At 43.7% G+C, this 14365-nt stretch overlaps 1 long non-coding RNA gene across 1 annotated transcript in view; it reads right to left on the bottom strand.

Moving 5' to 3' along the window:
• Positions 1–3213: 3213 nt before the first annotated feature.
• The window catches only part of LOC108505728, a 34855-nt gene continuing 23703 nt past the window's right edge, over positions 3214–14365 (bottom strand). The window contains exons 3-5 of the long non-coding RNA XR_001877584.1: positions 7988–8088; positions 4519–4703; positions 3214–3945 (exon numbers count right to left, since the gene is read on the bottom strand). This is a non-coding gene — a long non-coding RNA (uncharacterized LOC108505728). The remainder of the gene's footprint in view (positions 3946–4518; positions 4704–7987; positions 8089–14365) is intronic.

Genomic DNA, 14365 nt, shown 5'->3' with positions numbered 1-14365 from the left:
CTGCATCCCTCCCATAAAGACATATCCTGCTCCAGGTGTCTTTCATGTCTTGAATTACTTTTAAAAAACCACCCAGAGAGAAATGGGCATAGCTGCCTCTATAAATCACCAGGGCAAAGCCCAAATAAATTCCTGAGATGATTATTTAAAATATTTACCTTTAAATTACAGAGGAAGTGGAAGTTTGACAGGCTACCTCTGACTGAAAAAAAACAAACATGCAAAATAAGCCCTGTGGTCAGGATTCAATGAATCAGCATCAACAAGCAACTGCAACTGGTATTTCTCATGCAGAACTGGTGCTTTTAAAATTTTTAAGGTTGTATCTTGCAAACATCTTGCTGTAATCTACTGTTTTTCTGCCCCTAATTCAACTTGGGCTTTAGGTTAGAGATAAAAGTGTTTCTAACATGGTAAAGCAGAGCTGATTTGATGTCTTTAGTAATGTAACTTTATATGGAGAGTTCCAGCTCTCTTTTAAGAGAAGTTATCTCTACACAGCACTGAGGGGTCCCTGTGGCTCCTCCTCTGCAGACCCCCCCTTTTTGTATCAGATGCACAGAATCAGGCTCTGACATTTCCATTTCCAAGATGCCTCAGTGTTATTTTGCTGCTTCACAGATGGGAGACTACAGACAATAAGGCACGATTTGTGAAAGATCCAACAATGTGTCAGTGGCAGGGCTAGGAAGAGGATTCAGCTTCCCTGAGAATTCCAGCAGCCCTTGCTAAAACTACCCCTCCTTTCTGCCAGGAACAGCCCTTCCCTTTGCTCAGCTGCTCCCCTGGATTCTTCACCTGTTACCCCCTGTGAGCAGCAGCCCCTGAACCCTCGTTCTGCACACTCACATTTGCAGGTTCTGCACAGAACCTGGGGAGCTTTCCTGTCTGTGAAGGGCTTGGCAGAGGATGAGGGATTACTCCCAGGCTCTGGATATTTTGGGATAGGTATCCCGGAGGTCTGTCAAGCCCCAGCCCTGCTCCCACAGCATCCAGGCAAGGAGGGTTTCACTGCCCACGTGTGCCAGCTCAGCTCTGCTGCACAAACCCCTCTGCAGAGCCTGCCATGCTCTGACACCCTTCTATGCTGACTCTGATTTCAGAGGCTTTCCTCCTGACCCATCTTTCTCTGTACAACATTTCCCGTTTCATTTTGTCTGTGCAGCTTTTTAAGCTGATTTCTGTCCCTCAGCTGTTTCCCTCACGGCACAGAAATTCTCCTGGATCTCTCTGAAGCTTCGCTCGCTCGCCAAACATTTCGTGCAGTTTTTGACTAGCAGGAAGGAGGTTCTGCAAAGCTTTCTATCTGATGAGATATTAAAGCTTTACTTTCTAAAACCTCCTTTGCATCAGGCAGTGACAGTAACCTCTGCTGCTAAATCAGGGGTGTGGCCTGAGAGCTGCTGAGTGCACAGCACCCTCTGGTGCCCTCAGACACTGGTCACCCACAACTGCTCTGGTCCCTTCTGATGGACCATTAGCAAGTTTTACACACTCCCACAGTTTATCTGCACTCTCAGGTTCCCTTTTCCCTCTTCCCATTAAAGAAAATAAATTATATAACCCAGATAGTGTTCTTATGTGCTTCCACCAGCACTACGGTAAAACATCGAATTGCTCCAGTGAGTAGTCTCAGAAATGAAGGTTTGTTTATAAATCTGTGCTTCTTTAGTGCTGCCAAGCAAAGCCCCACAGCTTTATCACCTGTTACCCAAAAATACTTCCAGCAGTAAATTTTAGTACATACAGGTTTGCAAAAGCACAAGCTTCCCAATTAGAAGTTGATGCCAAACAAAAAATCCCCAAATATCCTTCTCTCCGTGGAGCTGGGATCCCACACTGATCAAATTTCGACTGTCAGCCCATTTATCCATAATCCTGGCTTCCAGGTTCCCCTAAAGGGACAGGATGGGTTTGAAAAACACCCTTGGTAACAATTCCATAATCAAAGAACTATAGAGAAGGAAAGCAAGGAAGCAAAACCAATTTCCCTCCATACCTCCCAGTAGCAGGGGTTGAATAAACACAACAGAAGGCAGGCTTTGGGCTAAAAACAATGATCTGGCTTTCCATTCTTTTAATTTTCTGTTCAGGATACTACTAGGAGAAACCTTGAAAATAAAAGCAAGTGTCAAACCACAGTGGTCCTGAATCTTTAGTGTACTATCTGTACTATATCATGCCAAGCAGTAAGAAAAGAAGAGGAAAAACACTCACTTCTGACCGAGTTTTCATGTTTCCCTTGGAAAATTCCACCACTCTGCGTAAAAGTGCTCAAAACTTCCCCGAATAATTTGAGTAATGGAAGAAAAAAGCAAGAGCAATCATTGCGCAGACACACGTGAAGGACTGGGACCTCAGCCAGTAAATCCTTCCTTACCAGAGACTCAGACTGAAAACTGTCCATCCTCATTCACTTTTTTTTTTTTTTAGCAGCTAATTGAGCATATTTTTCCATGAAGGAAGTCATTATTCCAGGCTCATGCTTCGTTGAGTTGAGGCACATGTCGTGGCCGAGGCTGCAGCACCAGGTGCACAGGAGGACTGTGAAGGGTTTTCCTGCTCATTATCAGACATTAACATGTCCTGGGCACCAGTGTTGGAGCCTGAGTGAGGAACAGTGTGTTAATCAATCCATCAGGCACTGAAACCCGGAGCTGAACAGCACCTCTGAACAGAAGTCCTGGTTTTATTCAGGTTTTACCATTTTGGCTTTAGTGGCTTTTTTTTTTCTTTTGAGGAAAATCCTGCCCTGCTCTGACCAGGCAGGTTTTATGAATGCAGCCAAGGGGCACCTCTGGGCAGTTTTCCCTCTGATATTACACCTAAAAAAAGGATTGAAAAACTAAAAGGGGAAAATGGTCTATTCCTGGCCTCAGATTTATGAGCTGATAGAAGCTGTGAACTGAAGCTTGTCTTACACCTGCCCAGGCCTTCTCTGCTGCTGCTCTGCCACGGGGAGGGAAAATGCATCAAAATTAATCAACGTGGCAGCAGCAATGATTGAATCTGAAAACTTCAGACACTGCAGTTCAGCAGCCAAATGAGACCAGCCTAAACCCATCAAAAGACTTCCATCATCTGCCTTATGCAGACATGTGGTCACCACCTTATTGCAAACCATTTTCAGTCACTGGAAGCAGCCATGAGAGACAAACAGCGTGAATTTTATTTCCCTTTTCCCTCAGGAAGGAGTTTGTATTCAGTGCTACAGTGTAGTCTGCTTGCTCTCTGCATAGTTTGTGGACTGGTCCAGAATCACCACAGCTTTAAAGCAAATTAAAGGCAATTAAATTAAAAGCCCTGCTAAGCTGCTGATGGAGATATGCTCACATATATCCACTGCTACTCTAATGAAGTCACAATTAAAGCTGGTCTCGGGGTCCTCCTCAAACACTATTTATTTGCTCAGATTGACCAGTGGGTCTGTCAAGATCTGAAAAACCTCGTGGAGATCAGAGGTGCAAGATTTTCCAAATGCTTGGGAGCTTCTAAATAAAAATTATGTGACAAGTCCAACACTGGGTTTGTTGAGGAAAATTTATGAAAGTCAGTGACTTTAAAGCAGCAGCTGGAGCTGATCACAACTTTCATGTCTGAAACTTGTTTCAACCTGCACCTGAGTTTCAAGCAGTGAAGCTGAAGAGAGAAGGAAGTTTGAGCAAAAATTCTCAACACCCCAAGATACCACAAAACTTAACCCAGCTCGGATGGAAAGCTCAGTAGGTTGGATTTTTTAACCCATGATTGCCATGGTTTGTTTGCTTTAAAAGACAGGGAGCTCTTGGGAATTGCTGTTCTCCAAATCATGCCCTCCCCTGATCACTCCCTGCAGCCCTTCTGGAGGGAACAACCTTCCCAGAGCACTGGGAGCTGAACGTGCAATCTGGCTGAGCAGAGGGGAGAGAGCACGACAAGTGGCGAATGTTCCAGGGAAAAATGTTCCTGCAAGGAAGGAAAACCAGAAATTATTCTGAGATATCTGCCAAGCAAGTTTGTGTTCCTTGAGGAGGAAGTGTTGTGCTTTGAATTTGTTCTCTGTGCCACCTTGAAAACCCTTTGGAGAGTTCTCTTTGTTCCAAGGAACAGCAAATGGATTTACAGCAATTAAACCAGTTGACAGCTAATGTTTCTAAAAACACCAGCAAACACTCTTTGAGGACAAAGCCCCTGCAGACCATTAGGTGTGCATGGTACACCAGGGAGTTTAAAAGAACATAAAACAAAAAGAAAACCCCAAACAAACCCCTCAATAACTAAAAGAACCCCAAAACAAACAAACAAACAAAAAAAGGACTTGAATTCATTTTTCTATTAACATTGTAACACTGACAGGCTAAATGCCTTTTCCAGACCAAAGAGGATGGTGCTCTTGTGAGGATTTCATGCCAATTAACACCACACACCCAGCAAGAAAAGTTCCATTTACAAAGGCACTGATTTAATTGGAGGTCAAGGTCTTTTAGTGACTCCCCAGTCTGCTTTGATAAGGGGATTTAACAAAGACATTCAAGTTACCTTCTGTGGCTGTATTTATTTAACTGACTTGATGTGGTACAAGCTCTTCACAACAGGAGGAAAACAACTCCAAGACAGTCATTAATGCTTCCTTTCCTCTTCCCTCGTTGACTGTTGCTGCCCACACTCCATGGATTTAAATATGCAGGAAGCATGTTCGTGTCAGTGGGAATTCCAAACACGAGCTGAGTGGTAGAAATAATGGAAATAAATTATTACACCCCTCTCTGTTGCCCTTTACCATAAAAATAGTTCATGAAAAATATAATTAAGTGCTTAAGATCAGGCTGTAATTTCAAAAGAGGGCTTGCAAACTGTCCTTTGAAGTGTATCTCACACTCATTAAATTGTGTGCATCGTTCCCACACATGTGCAATTCCACCTTTTACAGGTTAATTCTGGACAACTGGCTTCCTGCAGAATAATTACTGCACAAAAATGCATCCATCTCTGCACTGGAGCCATACAGCACTCAGGAACACAAAGGGACAACCAGCAGTGGATCAGGACTTGAGGCAAGACCAGGAACGTGAGATCTCCCAATGGAAGCAAACTGACAAAATGAGGGTGTGCAAATGAGTGTTTGTGTGGTCACAGGCCCTTAGACTTTCACTTTGGAGCTCTTTCTGTGGACATAATTCTATGTTAAATAAATCAGATTCCTGTCCTGAAGTCCAGAAATCCCAGGTTCTTTTATACCCACGTGAAGAACAAACCCCAACAAAACAGTGACAGAGATCCTTGAACCAATGGGGTGAAATCCTCTCATGCAAAGGAGTTGGGTTTGCCTTTGAAGCAGAAATGTTGAAAAGGCCTGTACACTTTACTGTATGCAAAAAAAAGTCTTCAAGAGGACAAGCACCCGTTAGAGTTCCCAGTCTCTTGGTATAACTGCAGCAGCCACAGTCCCATTCATGGGAGATGGTCCTGCTTGTTCACTTGTCTTCCCCCTGAAGTGATCTTTCCATCCTCTTGAAAGCTTCTCTGGCCATCCAGAAGTTGAGTGTCCCTTAGGGAAGGCAGCAGGCTGTGATTTAATGCCTTGTGACGTGTCCCTCGCCCTGTTAATCAGCTGGGTGAGATGTCAGGTGGAATCACATCAGCCAGGGCAGCAGCTCCCCAGGGGGAGAGGGGGGAGCCCTGCAATGCTGCCTCTGGAGCTGCTTTTCACAGGCATGTTGATAACCAGGGCTAATTATTACAATGAGTAGTTTCATAATTGCTTCAGAAATCAGTTACCTCACTGGCAACAAACTGGGGGGGATTCTCTGGTAGTCAGTGATATAAACAATAACCCCCAGAATTTTATTACAGCCCCTCTTGGCACGGTGCAGGGTGGTACAACATGACATTTTTCATCCTACATGTTGGTGCTGCAGTGGTACAGAGGGGTTTTAAATACTAGAACTTCAGTAGGACCCTCAGGATGGGGAGGTGGAGGTGCCTCAGCAGCCAGGAGTTGTCCCACACTAACCTGGTGTTACTGTGCAAGGAAGGGTAACTCCTGCCCTGGGCAGGGACAGCTCTGGTTCATGGATGTCATTAATGTCTGGAGAACATCTCCACACATCTGCTCATACTGGCTTCTACAGTTTTGGGTCTGCCTCATTTCGAAGATGTTAAAGCTGAGTAACATCACCAAAAGAAAGGGGAACCACAGCATTTCCTCCCTGGGGAGTGTCAGTGAAGTTAATGGGCACGGTGCTGTGAGGCATCACAACCTGAGATGGTTCTACACCATCTTTAGTAGGATCAAAAAGAAATCCATCTCACAAAAATGGCACAAGAGAAGTCTCTTAAATCTCAAAGTTGAAGGGAACTCAAAAGAAAAAGTATGTTTGCTCCAGGCTGTTTTAATTTTTTCAGGAAGTTAATGGCACAAAAAATTAATATGGTAAAAATATTGTCCATGTGGTAACACGTGGAATGTACTATACTCTCCATTATCTCAGGCTGTGCTACAAGCAAAAAGATATTTTTAGGGATTGTGTGATGGCTGCAGACTAAAAATACAGAAGCCAAAAATGTCTAACAAAACACTTTCAGTAAAAAAAAAAAAAATAAAAAAATTTGAAAATTACTTTTTGTCGTATAGCTATTCTTGGATCCCTAAAAGTGGAACCTTTCCTTTCACCAAAATGACATAGGAGGTCACACTGAAGAGCATCTCTCCTCTGGCTACTGCTCCAGCCAGGGATGGCCCAAGGAAGAGTGTTACAAACTGTACCACTGAGAAGTGTTTTAATGACTAGTTTTTGAGTAGCGTGAATCAGTTAAGATGCACTTTTGATGGCAAAAAAAGCCAGTCAAACATTAGTTAATGCAAACATTCAGGAAAGCCCTAATGGTTTTTAGTTTGTTTTCAGGCTTGTCACTCTTCAGAAAATCCAGTTTCCTGCAGTATTGCCACTGATAATGTGGTTCCTGGGCATCACTCAGGGCAGGCACTTTATTGGCACTTTTACAAGCCCTGTCTGGTCCTTTCTGCTGTCACTGGTACCTGAAGTGACAGGGGGCCAAAGCAGGAGGATGCAGGGGCACAACTGCTGAGCTCCACAATTCCTGCTGAGCTTTCGGGAAGATTTGTGTGCACGCAGCTTTGTGCAACATAAATGTTCTATGCATTAATAAAGCACAGGTCAAACTCCCTGGATACACATTCTGAGGTAAAAAAATCCATCCCAAAGCCAGTGTTTGACTTTAATTCACACTTAACAGTGTGAATTAATACAGGGCCTCAGTCTCCCTTTTTCAAACAAGGGAAGGGATAAAACTGCTGTGAGGCTCATGGGCTATAGGATAAGATATCTAGATCGAAATCACTTATTTTGGGAGTAATCTGGTTTGCTGTGAAAGATGCTGAATTATCAGTAGTGCTTGCAGGCAATTAAAGTTGTTAATATTCTTTGTACTTGGTGTACAGCTGCCTACGCCTACAACCCCATGAATCACGGGCCTGTAATTCAGTTTCCTGCAGTGAAACCGAGGTATTATTAACATTCCAATAAAGAAAAAATCCTCTTAATTCACCACTTATATTTAATGAATTGATTTATAGAATAGAGACAGTGCTGGCACTGCAGAGAGAGTCTCCAATACTTATTTCCACTCCTGGTCTGTGTAACCAGAGTGCTCAGCACCTCAGTTTCTCCACCATTTCATATGGAAATAACCAGAAGCACCAACAGGCTGGAGCTTTAAAGTTAAATGATATTCACTGCAAAAGCTTTCAGCATTTCCATGTTAAAAGGCACAGGCTTTTAAATATTTATTTTTTAACAACACAATAGTGCCTTGATCTGAAGACACACGTAGATGGCTTGGGGCTATTAAAGTGCTGAGGAGGCCTCCAGGAGAGCAGCTCTCTCCTCCTTTGTGTCCTAGGATTAGTTTATGCAAGACAGGTCTTGCAAATACAGAGCAAAGCATAAAACATTCATTCCCTAATTTAAAGCCTGAATGAACTTACCCCATAGATAGGAAAATCCTGCATCTGAACTGCCTTGTCTCCCTGGAGTTACTCCGGACAGGCTGCTAGCACCAAAGTGATCCCAGGCAGTGGTTTGAGTGCTGCAAAGATAAGGTCTGTCTTTGTGAACTCCACTTAATCACATTCCTCTCAGCCCACCTTCTACTCTCAGGCTGCCACTCCAGCCCTCCACACACTCTCAAGTCGTTATTCTAGTCATAGATAATTTATAGTGCAGTCCAGAGAACAATTAAACCCATAACCTAATCATTGTTTTAACTATGATGAAGATTCACTTGATTTGAATTTTGGTGTCCTCTGTTGCTCTCGCTCCCCTTGCTGTGATACTTATTCACTTTATTTTTCAGGAAAACAATCCAACATTATAAATATTTGTAAAACCGTGCTCTTAGCCTAGTATTTCTCCTAGACACAGCAGTAGCAGTGGCAGCTGAGACCCTTTATTAAGGTCCCTGGTGTAGTGTTTCATTTGAGGAGACTGCAGGACGTGATTCAGCGACACGTCAGTGGAACAACATGTGAATGAATCCAGATTTTGCAAAATAGCTGAAACATCCCTGATCTCTGCCCTGATTTCAATGCTCGGACTCGTTTTGCTTTGAGGTGTGCTTTGCTCCTTACTAAAATTCCTGGGATTGCTGCTCCCTGGTGATGTGGCCGCCAGTCAGAAGGTGAGCTGGGGTCACCACGACGACTGTCACTTCAAGACAAGCCGTGGTTTGTGCTGCTGAGAGATCACCCTGCCTTCTTCTCTCACCAAAACCTCGCATTTTCATCCCCATTTGGACGCGGAGCCAGCGTGGAAAAACATGCTGCTGCTTGAAAATGTGGCAGAAAAAAATCGCGGCTCAAAACCTTCCTTGTCTGGAACATATTTCTTGGCTCAGATTCCTCCCTGGGATGAGGGAAGTGGTGGGATCCAGCCCCGCACCGAGTGTGTGTCAAACCAACCGGGACCTGTGAACGTCTCACTCCCTCTCGTGGCCACAGGGCACTGTGGAGATGGGCTCTTTTGGGTTATTCACTTACATTATGTGCAGATAAATCCCATTTACAGTCAGGAAAGGCCATGGAGAACATCACTGCTTCCCCACATTCCCAAGTGTCCATCCCCACATCAGTCTGCTTTTCTGTCCCTCCCTGCCCTCCCCCATTTGAAACAACCACTCATTCCACCAGCTTTTGTTCATCTGTGCATCTCCCCCACGAAGCTGCCTGTTTTTAGGAACACAGTATACAGAAAGGGAAAGAAACCACATTTTTTTTTTTTTATATGTGATTCCTCCCTAAAATCAGAGTCGAAATGAGACTTTTCCCATGGAACTTCAGGGGGGTAGTATTTCTCATTTTATTCATCACATGGATGAATAAAATGAGGAATTTCATTCTCAAAGACACACGAGTTTATTCCCAGAGACAATTTGTCATTTACAAAGAACTGGCTGTGCCCACGTGCTCTGTGTGTTCCTTAGTCCCTCTCCCTGTAAACCCAGGCAAGTCCTGCCCCACCTTGAAGATGCCCAGACAGCTCCTGGCTGCTGTCAGGACACAGCAGGGCCACAAACAGTGCTGGGTTCTGCTCACATTCCAAGCAGGTGTGATCTCGGTCACCTGGTCAGGATTACAACATTTCTTGCTGAATTTCCAGCACATCGAGACAAAGTGTATTTAAAAAAATTAGGACACGTAAATTCTCACTGACAGGCATTTGCTTTATCTGCATAAACTCACAATCAAAGCAGTGAAAGCCTTTGAAAGCATTAAGAAAAACTCCCAAAACCATTCTGCAGCAAATGAGACTGAGTACACAGTATGTGTGTTTTTCCCCCCTCTGGCTCCGCTGCTGTGTTGCTTTCCTTTTATAACTGTTCTAGTTAAAAAACACTCCTGACCTAAGAAAACCCTACGTCAACCTTATAATTTTTTGTTAAATACATGGTGGTCAGTCACAGGTTTAAAAGTAGTACAGAGTGGGCATTCCATATTTAACTCTGAGTCACTCCATTGTGTGTCACGTAGAGACAACTGCTGGCAGACTTTGGGAAGAGTTTCTCTGGGTGAAATACTCCCTGACAGAAATCCCAACTCCAGGGTGCCCTCAGGATCGTGCACACTCCCTACAATCAGTTCTTAAACCCCATGTAACCTGTTGCATTCCATGAGGTTTATGTTTTCAGGGCTAAGTCCCCAGAGAATTTCGCTGTCTCTGATGAAAGGCTTATTGAGGAAGCAGCTGAGAAGTTCTGCTCCGGGGTCTTTATAAACAACCAACACTCATATCCTCTCAAGAAAGGCACTGCAGACCATCTACCAAATGTCTCCTGCTCCCTTCACACCAGTATTTTGTTTCTGGTAGGCAGTGGTGTTACTCCTGAGTAAAAAATATAAGTCAGGCTTTTGTGTTAAACGGCCCAAATTCATCTGCTTCTAGTGAAGAACCTTAAAATGTGAACAATATCAATTTCAACTTTGGAACTTCAACATCTAATGACAGACTTTGAAATATTATAGAGAAATCTTGACATTTTACACAGATCAACTCACTCTGTGTAAAACTCCTGTGCAGCCCTCTGTGCCCTTTGCCTCTCCCAGCACATCTTAATCAACTTTTCATCCCTGGCTCAAATGACATCATGGAGAAAAGCGACTTGTACAAGGAACAGCTGCCCATAAATCTCAAAGGAAACTATTTGAAGCGTAGAGACTTTCTTCTTTCCCCTTAAATACGTTTATTTTGAGAGTCTTATTGATTTTGGTGAAACTCTGAGTTACACCAGCTGGAAATCCAGCCCCGTCTCTAAACCTGACTGACAAAGATCATTACTGTTGTAGCTCAAGAACTCCAACTTCAAGCATTGTTGCCATTTGCTCATTCATAATCCCTCTTCCCCACATCTGACAGCTTGGGCTGCTCACAGCTCTGGGCATATATTACACTGCCAGGAGCACAGATGGGCAAGGAACAGGATTGGATTTATAGCTGCTGATCTCTTAAAAAGCTGCATAATATGAATATTTGAGCCCAATCTCTTACTATAGGAAACTAAAACCTCAGTGGCTCAAACCCAAAAGCTACAATGAAGTGACACCTATTTGAGGCCTGTGCAAACCAATGACAGGATATGATGGACTGGAGCTTTAACAATTTGGGAATAAGGGAAGGTAAAAGCCATTCCCGAGGGCGAGGATCTGTAGTTCTGCAAAAGCCTTCTGCAATTCCACACCTCATCTGCTGGAATGTTACCTCACAGCAAAGCAAAGTTGCCTTGTGGAAAGCAGCAAGGAAAATTCAGAGTTATCATTTGGGGTCTCCTCCTCTGTCAAGTAATTGAACTTTTGCTCAGACTGGATCATGTGTTTTTTTTTATTTCAGTACCTGCCAAAAAGGGTGGGTTTGGCTGCAAAGGGAAAACAGGAAATGGCTTGAAAATTAATAAAGCTCGCAGAAAACAGCTTTTATGCTTCTGACCAAATATTGCAGGGCCCACAGCTGCCCCCAGGGTACAGAAACAGGAAATTTGGCAACAGAAAGAGACAGTGTCGTTTGAGTTACAGGGGAGGTTTGCAAAGGATGTCATCAAATGGAATGCCTAATTTACACTTTTTGAGTGTTTTTAGTGAAAAGATAGAAGGGGTAAATATGGGTTTACTTTGTGTGGACTGGAGATGTTGTAAACTAAGATTTCCCTTGTATTGGAGATAATGGATGAGATGGTTCTGTGGAAAGACGAATTTTAGAGCATTGGAGCTGTACTTTCATGGAAAATCCTGTAATAAGTCAGGCAGAACATTCAAATGTGTCCCCATGCTGTGACCTCTGACAGTTCGTGGGACTGCAGAGGGGTAATTTGAATATTCCTCTGTGCAGAGAGGAGACATTTGTGTGGCCTTTTTAGATGTGACTATAGAGAGAGTCACCCCCGTGTGTACATGCACTGCTTTGGTCTCTATGGTGGGCTTTAAATAGAGTGTGGATGGTTGTGCTCCCATTTTACAGGTTATTTACAGGAAGTCAAAGCCCATTTGTGATCAGAGGGAACCTTGGATTGACTTCAGTGCCCCCGGGTTCATGATTGATCCAGGGGAAAACATCATCCCACACGGCTTCGCCCCTGAGGCGGAACAGTTGGCAGGATACAGTCACCACTTCTCTACTCCCCCAGCTCTGGTTCATTCCTCACTCTCACTGAACCAGACACAGCCCAAACCTCTCACAAGACTCTGCAAACCACCGATATGATGAGACGGAAGGAGCCGATTATGAAATGCAAACACAAGGGCTGCGTGGACTCAGACCCCTCTCCACGTCCTCCCCCAAACCACTGGGATTGAAAACACAGACCTGCCTGGCAACAACAACAACAAAAAAAAAGAGTGACCCATGCACTCATATCCTGGTAATTTGTGGGAATTGTCATAACACACCCAGACCAAATTACAACATCTCTGCGTGGATCTGACACTCGTGGCACGGCAGCACTGGGGCACATGTGGGATGTGCTCACCTGCTGTTCTCTGACACACAATTAAGGGCTGCTTTCAGTGCAGATGAATTGTTAAATCAGAACCTATGAATAACCTATTGGTTTAACAGAATTGCAGAGCACTGAACTGCAGTTTCATCAAACCCCCTTAATTTGGGACAGTTCAGAGGAAAACTGCTCCCTCGTCCCCCTGGCTCCGTCCCCTCTCCCAAGGGCACCTTGGCTCTTCTGAAAGAACTTTGTTGCTGTTTTAAATCAGCCTTAATCTCCTTACACAGCAACTGTCCCCACTGGAAGGCAAGTTCCTGTCACAGTTGTCCTTCAGGAGCAATCCCATCCCAAGATGACAGTTAGGAAGGAGCTTTTTCACCAGCTTGTTTTGCATCTGTAGGCACATTTCTTATGCCCTTTGTTGCACTTTGACACCCTGATAGAAGCTGATGTTATTAAATTCTTCACAGTTCAATAAATTTAGCTAAGGAGTTTTCCTTTGAAGAGCAAGTCCAGACAGGAGGAACAGGCTGGTATAGGAGAAACTATTCCTTACTGGGAAAAATAATAAAAGTATCGAAAAGTGTTGGAATAGCCACTGGAATTGGGACATCTCCAGTTCCTGAAAGCTCAAGAATCCCAGCTCTATACCCAGAAGACAGTACAGCTTAAAGAAAGAATTTATTTAATTCAGCAAATAGCTCTTCCTTTAGAAAGGCTTATTGCTAAACCTGAGGTAAGTTTGTTTATAGGAATAATTGTAAAAGGTCTCCAGAGTGCTTTTAAAGAAAACTGAATGAAATCCTAAAAATACCTTCTTTTTGCTCCTGTTGAAAATTTGTTAACATTAAAAAGTCACTGTTTGCACCAGTTTGTCTTTCATAGTGTACTACATTCATTTGTTCTAAAAATACATACAGAATTCCAAACATTCCATTCTGATAAGGTAAAAAAATATTTCTTTCAAAATAAATTCCATTAAAACTGACATACTCCTGTAGCAAGATTTAGTTTCATATGAAGGGGCATTTCCCCCCATAATAAACATTCTCCTAAATAAATTTGAAACTGCATTATTGAGAATAATTAATCCCAGCTTTTAATATGCAATATTTATTTTACTGCTTTTCTGGAGACAATAAGTCAATATTGCCTGTTGATTCTTGGCATTGGCATCAACTGTTTTCATCCTGCCCTCCTCTTCCTCACAAAGAACACAATTACAGCAACATAATTTATAGCTAAGAAATTCCTTTGGCACCCATCACTTTGAGAGGGAAAGAAAATCCCAGTGGAAGGTGCAGCATTTCCCACCTGCAGCCCTTTTTACATCAGGTCTTACGTTCAGACTTGCTTTGGTCCTTTATAGCACCAAGTGTTGTGGGGTCTTAATGACAGCTCTGACTCATTCCCTGAGCAAAACAACCCAGCCATGGTTTAGGGGGTTGTTCTGGGGGTTTTTTGTGTGTCTGTATTTAAAAAATAACAAAACCCCTGGCACAAGTCTCCTCTAGCAGAGGTTACCTCCTCCACAGCTGTCAGCAGAAAGGAAATAAATCCACGCTGCTGCTGCTGCTTTGTGAGCCTGAGGTCCTGGCACTGCAGGACTTGGAGGTGCAGAAGCTGAGGGAGAAGGTTCTGCCCTTCCTCACTCACTCTGTGACACACTGGTGCAGTCAGTTCACACCCAAGCACTGATTAAAACTCACCACACTCCTCAACAGAATGACAGAATCAAGAATCAACTGAGTTGAAAAGACCTCCGAGATCATCAAGTCCAACCCTTGATCCAACCCCGCCGTGGTTCCCAGCCCATGGCACTGATGCCACATCCAGTCTCACCTTCAGCACCTCCAGGATGGTGATTCCACCCCCTCCCTGG

Source organism: Lepidothrix coronata, unplaced genomic scaffold, assembly GCF_001604755.1.
Source record: "Lepidothrix coronata isolate B3197 unplaced genomic scaffold, Lepidothrix_coronata-1.0 Scaffold198, whole genome shotgun sequence".
In the NCBI taxonomy this organism is placed as follows: Eukaryota; Metazoa; Chordata; class Aves; order Passeriformes; family Pipridae; genus Lepidothrix; species Lepidothrix coronata.
Note: the sequence above shows the minus strand (reverse complement) of the source record. Positions and strands in the feature narration are given on the sequence as shown.